This window comes from Stigmatopora argus, chromosome 15 (genome assembly GCF_051989625.1).
Source record: "Stigmatopora argus isolate UIUO_Sarg chromosome 15, RoL_Sarg_1.0, whole genome shotgun sequence".
Taxonomy (NCBI): Eukaryota; Metazoa; Chordata; class Actinopteri; order Syngnathiformes; family Syngnathidae; genus Stigmatopora; species Stigmatopora argus.
The window spans coordinates 16290671-16298669 of record NC_135401.1 but is presented as its reverse complement, the minus strand read 5'-3'; the positions used below and the strand labels follow the sequence as shown (position 1 = coordinate 16298669).

Sequence of the window (7999 nt, the reverse complement as noted above, 5' to 3'; positions counted from 1 at the left end):
CTGTCTTTTCCCGGGAAAATCGCCCCCCCCCCCCCCTGGCCTGGTTTTAATGTCTGAAAAGCTCCAGTAATTGTATTTAATCATGAACTGCTGCTAGGAAGTGGATTTTACCCCATTTTTGTGCATTGATTTATTGATTATTTTTTATGTGTCGCAGCTCTAGCTGCAGTAGAGGTTTTATAGCCATACAATAGTTTTTGAGGGTTGGATTTATACGTTGAAGGCATTACGAGAAAATGCACCGACCGCCACTGATATATATAAATATATATATATATATATATATATATATATATATATATATATATATATATATATATGTAAACAATTGAAGATAAACTATTACTTATCAATCTATTACTAAAGCTTACAGGGATCCGCTTTTGGCCTGGAAAAATAACTGTTTGATCCAAACTACATTCTGGAGCCCCTGTTCCAAGTCTTGTGGACTGGGAATCTCTGAGCGTGTCAACAATGACAACGACAAGTGTGAGATGAGGAAGGACACGCGTCTATGTCTGCTCCGCCCATGTGAAAAGAAAAGAATCAATGGTATTCAGGTAGGTTACAGGAAAATCGTCAAGTATCAGAATGTTAATGCAATTCAATTATGATTCATACATTGACTTGGAAATGTAATTCTTAGGTGTCCAAAGGAAAATCATGTCAACTACAATTTCAGGCAAAAAAGGGAGAAAAACTTGTGCTTTCAGGCTGTACAAGTACTAAGAGGTTCAAACCCACATTCTGTGGATCCTGTACCAACAACCGCTGCTGTTCCCCTAAGAAGTCAATAATGATCACAGTCAACTTTAACTGTCCAGGAGGCTCCAAAAAAACATGGAAGATGCAGTGGATAATATCTTGTATTTGTGAAAAGAAATGCAATGATTCAGGGGACATGTTTTCAGACTTGCATTTGATGTAATGAAGTCAACCTGAAGATCAGATTTTTTTTCTATTTTGAGCATAAGCCGATTGACCAATATCATAACTGATATTTCGTGGTGATGATTAAAAGATCCAAATTTGTGTGTGAAAGCATCTTTCAAAAGTATTTTGCTTACCAATGAAACAAGCATGTTATAATTCACTGTCCTGTCCCTAAATTCTTATATAAATGCATCTTTGTCTGTGTGTGTGTGCGTGTGTGTGTGTGAGTGAGTGAGTATGTTTGATCCCTAAGGACTCTGAAACCGCTAAACTGATTTTCATGAAAATTCACACAGTTATTCTTTAGGCGACTTTATTATGGGTTAACTGAAAAAGTGATCAAATCTGGTGGGGTCAAAAATATACATACAGCAACACGAATTAGCAATTTTGGTGACCTCTTAACTTCTTGTGAGTGATTATGAGTGATTACAGCTGGTGACTTCTCTGAGACCATTTAAATAGGGCTCATTGGATGCAAACACCCACAAACGCTACAATGGGAAAGTCAAAGGAGCTCAGTATGGATCTAAAAAAGCGAATCCTTGACTTGAACAAGTCAGGAAAGTCACTTTTAGCCATTTCAAAGCAGCTGCAGGTACCAAGAGCAACAGTGCAAACAATTGTTTGTAAGTATAAAGTGCATGGCACTGTTTTGTCACTGCCACGATCAGGAAGAAAACGCAAGCTATCACCTGCTGCTGAGAGAAAATTGGTCAGGAGGGTGAAGATTCAATCAAGAATCACCAAAAAGCAGATCTGCCAAGAATTAGAAGCTGCTGGAACACAGGTGTAAGTGTCCACAGTCATGCGTGTTTTGCATCTCCATGGACTGAGGCTGCCGTGCAAGAAGGAAGCCGTTGCTCCAAAAGCGTCACCTTAACGCTCGACTGAAGTTTGCTGCTGATCACATGGACAAAGATAAGACCTTCTGAAGGAAAATTCTGCTGTCAGACGAAACAAAAATCGAGCTGTTTGGCCACAATGCCCAGCAATATGTTTGGAGGAGAAAAGGTCCTCACCTTTAACCCTTTAACCTTTAACCCCAAGTACAGCATGCCTACCGTCAAGCACGATGGTGGTAATATTATGCTGTGGGGCTGTTTTCTTGCCCATGGAACTGGTGCTTTACAGAGAGTAAATGGGATAATGAAGAAGGAGGATTACCTTCAAATTCTTCAAGATAACCTAAAGTCATCAGCCCGATGGGTGTTCCAACAGGACAATGACCCCAAACACACATCAAAAGTGGGGTACACGGTCGATTGGTCTCCGGTCTTTTGGTCGCGATCTTTTGGTCGCCCGGACGTTTGGTCGCCGGTCTTTTGGTCGTGGTTTGGTCGCCCAAATGATGACCGAGAGAGAGGGAGAGTTTAGAGTTTAATATCTAACACATCGGCTGCTGCCATCTACTGTCAATTTATTAAACTGTCAATTTATTAAAAAGAAGACAAAGCAAATTCACAATTGGTGTTTGTATTGAAGCAGTAAAACTTACAAATTCTAGCAACCTTCTTACTCTCTGGGAGAAATAAGAGCACTCATTTAACACATCGGCTGCTGCCATCGACTGCCATAGGTGTCCAATGAACCTTCATTGTTGTATCGTTAATTCCCATTCCTTCTGCTCTAATTGGAGTTTGTTTATGAGACGACATAAATTCGGATGGGAGACTGACATTCTATGTTGAAATGCGCGGTGCCAACCTCTAACTGATGGACTGTTTGATAAAAATGACCATCTAAAGTATTTCAACATTGCAAGTTCTCCCAGAGAGAATAAAGGTTCATTGGACGCCTATGACAGTCGATGGCAGCAGCCGATGTGTTAAATGAGTGCTCTTATTTCTCCCAGAGAGAATGAAGGTTCATTGGACGCCTATGACAGTCGATGGCAGCAGCCGATGTGTTGAATTGGTGCTCTTATTTCTCCCAGAGAGAATGAAGGTTGCTAGAATTTGTAAGTTTTACTGCTTCAATAAAAACACCATCTGTGAATTTGCTTTGTCTTCTTTTTAATAAATTGTCAGTAGATGGCAGCAGCCGATGTGTTAGATATTAAACTCTAAACTCTCCCTCTCTCTCTGTCATCATTTGGGCGACCAAACCACGACCAAAAGACCGGCGACCAAAAGTCCGGGCGACTAAAAGTTCGGGCGGACAAACGTCCGGGCGACCAAAAGACCGCGACCAAACGACCGCACACTCAAAAGTGGTAATGGAATGGCTAAATCAGGCTAGAATTTAGGTTTTCGAATGGCCTTCCCAAAGTCCTGATTAAACCCCATTGAGAACTTGTGGACAATGCTGAAGAAACAAGTCCATGTCAGAAAGCCATCAAATTTAACTGAACTGCACCAATTCTGTTAAAAGGAGTGGTCAAAGATTCAGCCAGAAGCTTGCCAGAAGCTTGTGGATGGCTACCAAAAGCGCCTAATTGAAGTGACAATGGCCAATGGACATGTTACCAAATATTAGCGCTGCTGTATGTATATTTTTGACCCAGCAGATTTGATCATTCAAAACAAAAACATTTATCCCTATAGGAAGGCGGAAGCAGCGATGAGCTCAAGGGAGCTGGTGGGCGGATGACAGGCAGGTCGTTGTTGGCGTTCACGCCGACAACGATGGCCTGTGGTCCATCATTGGTGGGAGTAGTCTGTCATGGCACGACTGGTGCTGCAACAGTAGGATCATTAACACCCGTGGTTCCCCTGATTTAGAGCTCTTGGCAGTTCGGTGCAGGCCCTTCTATCTACCTAGGGACCTAACGATAGTCATTGTAATGGCTGTTTACATCCCACCGGATGCTAAAGTTAGCACGTCACTTAGCCTCCTGCTAGTGACTGTAAACAAACAGCAGCTTGACCACCCCGATGGAGTTCTTATTGTCAACAGTGACTTCAACAAAGCATGTTTAAAGACTGTTCTGCCTAAGTTTATCCAGTACATGAAGTGTCACACTAGAGGAGATAAAACTCTAGACCATGTTTATTCTAACATCAAACATGCTTATAGAGCCACACCCCTCCCCCACCTTGCTGGATCCGACCATCTCTGCCTGTCCCTCACTCCCTCATGCGCCCCACTCTGGAGGCTAACAAGGCCACAAATAAAGATAACAAAAACATGGCCTGAAGATGCCCTTTCTTAGCTGCAGGACTGTTTTTCCCGCACCATTTGACAACTTTTTGAACTGTAAGGACACTGTCACGTTTAATAAACGTATCCGGGTTTTCCCTACCAAAAACCCGTAACACCACCTTCAGGTCAGGGGACAAGTTACAATACAGCGCTGGACGAACACGTGAGTGAACAATCAACGGACTTTCACTCTTCAATTCGTGACCCCAAACCTGAAAGGGCGAAGTGACATCCATTCCATACAGACTGAGCTCTTGGGTGAAATTGTGCCGCCACAATTGATAAGGTAAGAAGAGATTTATCTTTTTAAATGTGATTTTGTTTTGAGCTTTGTTGCGTGTAGAAATTTACAAATTTATAAGGAGCCTTTGAAATGAAATGTGACCTTGGAGTCAGATGTTAAAACAGTAAACGCTAAAATACCGTAAAAATACTTTAGGTGTGGCCTAAGGCAGCGATATAACAAGGGAAATACCGTTTTGAACGCTGCGACCTAAGGCAGCGATATAACAAGGGAAATATCGTTTGGAACGGCGCGGCCCAAGGCAGCAATATAATAAGGGAAATACCGTTTGGAACGGTGCAGTCTAAAGCAGCGATATAAGGCAATGATATAATAAAGGAAATTCCGTTTGGAACGGCGCGGCCTTGGGCAGCGATATAATAAGGGAAATAATGTTTGGAACGGTGCGGCCAAGGGCAGCGATATAATCGAAACAAAACATTTGGAACGGTGCGGCCAAAGGCAGCGATATAATCGAAACAAAATGTTTGGAACGGTGCGGCCAACGGCAGCAATATAATCGAAACAAAACGTTTAAAACGTAGTGCTAATCCACAAAATACGTGGATTACCTTTCAAAACGGTTAATAGATGGTTAAGATATTAATGTGCATGTGGAGGCCCTCCCTGAATGCGAGAGAAAGAAAAAAGCGAGCAAGTTGAATAGATGGATGCATAACTGCTGTGAGGGTGAATGCCCAACCATTGATGGCTATCATGAAGGAAATGAACACTAAAGTACTCAAATTTATCATGAAGGAAAAGAACACTGAAATACTAAAATGTATCATTGGGACATGGCTAGTGAAGTAATTTTTTCTCTAATATGGTTATTGTTAGTTTTAATTGTGGTAACGGCAGCTATAGGCAACGGCACAGGTGTCAAAGTGGCGGGCCGGGGGCCAAATATGGCCTGCCGCATCATTTTGTGGGATCCGAGAAAGTAAATCATGCGTGCCTACTTCCTGTTTTAGGATCAAATTCGATTGCTTATAGATGTATATTATATTTCCTGATGTTCTCTCTTTTTAAATCAATAATTCATCAATAAAAAAAGGAATATTGAAGGCTTTTGATCCAGTTCTTATAATGAGACGAGCCTGTTGCAGGAGAAATTCAGCCAATGATTTTAATGTCCTGTCCTCCGTGGGTAGGTCAACAATATGGGGGAGATTTGCAAATTAGATCTTAAATATTAAGACGTATTAGGAATTTAATGATATCAAACATTAAAACAACAATGCAGAAACAGTGTTCATTCAAACAATTAGGCAAACAGTAGCTGGGTGATTTAGCAATTAATTGATTTTAGATGAGACATGATTTCCCTAGGGTTGGGAAGGCATGGAATGTTTTCAGTACAGAAGACATTCTCTCTTCTGTCCTGTGCGGTTGGAATCTGCTGTGCAACGCATCATATTGATGACTATTAGAATATTTTACAAATTGCATAAGCATTGAACAATTGATGTCAACTAGATAAGGTTGCTTCCTATTTATTGAAGGCATACAAATTAGGAGAAGTTAGTCTTAAAATTTACAGACCTGGCATTGCAATTACAGGGTTCAATGTAGCTAAATGTTAGAGTACAAATTTAACGATTGGCAAGGACCCCTAAAAAAACGGGAAATTGGCAAATCTCCAAGCTCCAAAAACTCTAACAGATTGTTTGTCGCTTTTGGGTTTGACAAACTGTTGTGGTATGGGTTCTAGATTACTTTGGGAATGTGGCTCCCATTTCTAAAACAAATTCGAGGAAATTTGAAAATTAGTTCAATTTGCACTGGAAGATTTTTACAAATCCTTCATGGCCAACATTATCACTTCCAAATTATGAAATTTGAGTAATGCAAAATTCTTTATGAGACAGGGTTATCTAAGAATTAATGGATTGGACAAAAACTTGAATAGGATACAATGTATTGAACGCTACTAAAATTTTAGAAGCAGAGCTATTACCACCTCATTTCTATGCACAAACACCTAAACTGATAGCATTAACAGAGGTGTATAACTTAATGCAAAGTAAGGAGGTTAAAATTCATGCAAATGATTAAATATGTGTGTGTGTGTGTGCATTTTCAATGTGTCACAATTTTGCCCATTACTGCATTATTGGCAAACAAAAAGTTAATAACAGCCTGTTACGTCGAGGCGAGCTTATGAGGAATAGGACCCAATCGCGGGAAAGCAGGCGAGGACGAGGGAAGTAGTGCTCATAACCGCGAAACTTAGACGCGAGGCGTCGGAGTGGCCGGTCCGGCGGGCATCCGCGCCGGCCCGTGAAGAGGCGTGGGAGTGGCCGGTCCGACGAACGTCCACGCTGGCACTTGACGAGGAGTGGGAGTGGCCCGTCTGGCGGGCGTCAGGGCTGGCTCTTTAAGGGATGGCCGAGCGCCCTGCCCTTAACATACACCAGAATTTCAGAAAGATCGTCGGCCACCTTACCTTGGCTGCTCGGGGGGCCGCCGACCCCCTCATCCAGGGAGCCTGGAGAGTCACCGCCGCCGACCCTCTCGTTCAGGGGGCCCCGAGAGTCGCCGCCGCCGACCCCCTCGTCCAGGGGGCCCGGAGAGTCGCCGCCGCTGACACCCTCGTCCAGGGGGCCCGGAGAGTCGCCACCGCTGAACCCCTCGTCCAGGGGGCCTGGAGAGTCGCCGCCGCCGAACACCTCCTCTAGGGGGCCCAGAGAGGTGGCGCCGCCGACCCCCTCGTTCAGGGGACCCGGAGAGGAACTTGGCGGGCAGGTACTTGGCGGGCAGGTATTTGACGGGCAGGTATTTGGCGGGCAGGTATTTGGCGGGCAGGAACTTGGCCGGCAGGAACTTGGCCGGCAGGAACTTGGCGGGCAGGAACTTGGTGGGCAGGAACTTGGCGGACAGGAACCTGGAGGGCTAACCGGCACGGGAAACCTGGTTCATGGCTTCGGCACGAGGATGAACGGCGGGCCAGCCGGCACGGGGACGCTGGTTCGTGGCTTCGGCACGAGGATGACCGGCGGGCCAGCCGGCACGGGGACACTGGTTCGTGGCTTCCGCACAGGTGTGACTGGTGGGCCAGCCGGCACGGGGACACTGGTTCGTGGCTTCCGCACAGGTGTGACTGGTGGGCCACCGGCACGGGGACGCTGGGAGCTTGGACGGGCGACGTTGAGCGAGGAGCTTGGACGGGCGACGTCGAATGGTCGTAAATTCGAACGATCGTAAATTCGAACGATCGTAAATTCGAACGGTCGTAAATTCGAACGGTCGTAAATTCGAACGGTCGTAAATTCGAACGGTCGTAAATTCGAACGGTCGTAAATTCGAACGGTCGTAAATTCGAACGGTCGTAAATTCGAACGGTCGTAAATTCGAACGGTCGTAAATTCGAACGGTCGTAAATTCGAACGGTCGTAAGTTCGAACGGTCGTAAATTCGAACGGTCGTAAATTCGAACGGTCGTAAATTCGAACGGTCATAAATTCGAACGGTGGTAAATTCGAACGGTGGTAAATTCGAACGGTCGCAAATTCGAACGGTCGTAAATTCGAACGGTCGTAATTCGAACGATCGTAATTCGAACGATCGTAATTCGAACGATCGTAATTCGAACGATCGTAATTCGAACGATCGTAATTCGAACCTCTACTGCAGCTA

The 7999-nt window shown here is 44.3% G+C and overlaps 1 long non-coding RNA gene across 1 annotated transcript; it reads left to right on the top strand.

Moving 5' to 3' along the window:
* Positions 1 to 342: 342 nt before the first annotated feature.
* LOC144089410 (uncharacterized) lies at positions 343 to 1041 on the top strand. The gene is made up of 2 exons (XR_013305063.1): positions 343 to 560; positions 647 to 1041. It is a non-coding gene; the product is annotated as an uncharacterized LOC144089410 (long non-coding RNA).
* Positions 1042 to 7999: the final 6958 nt, after the last annotated feature.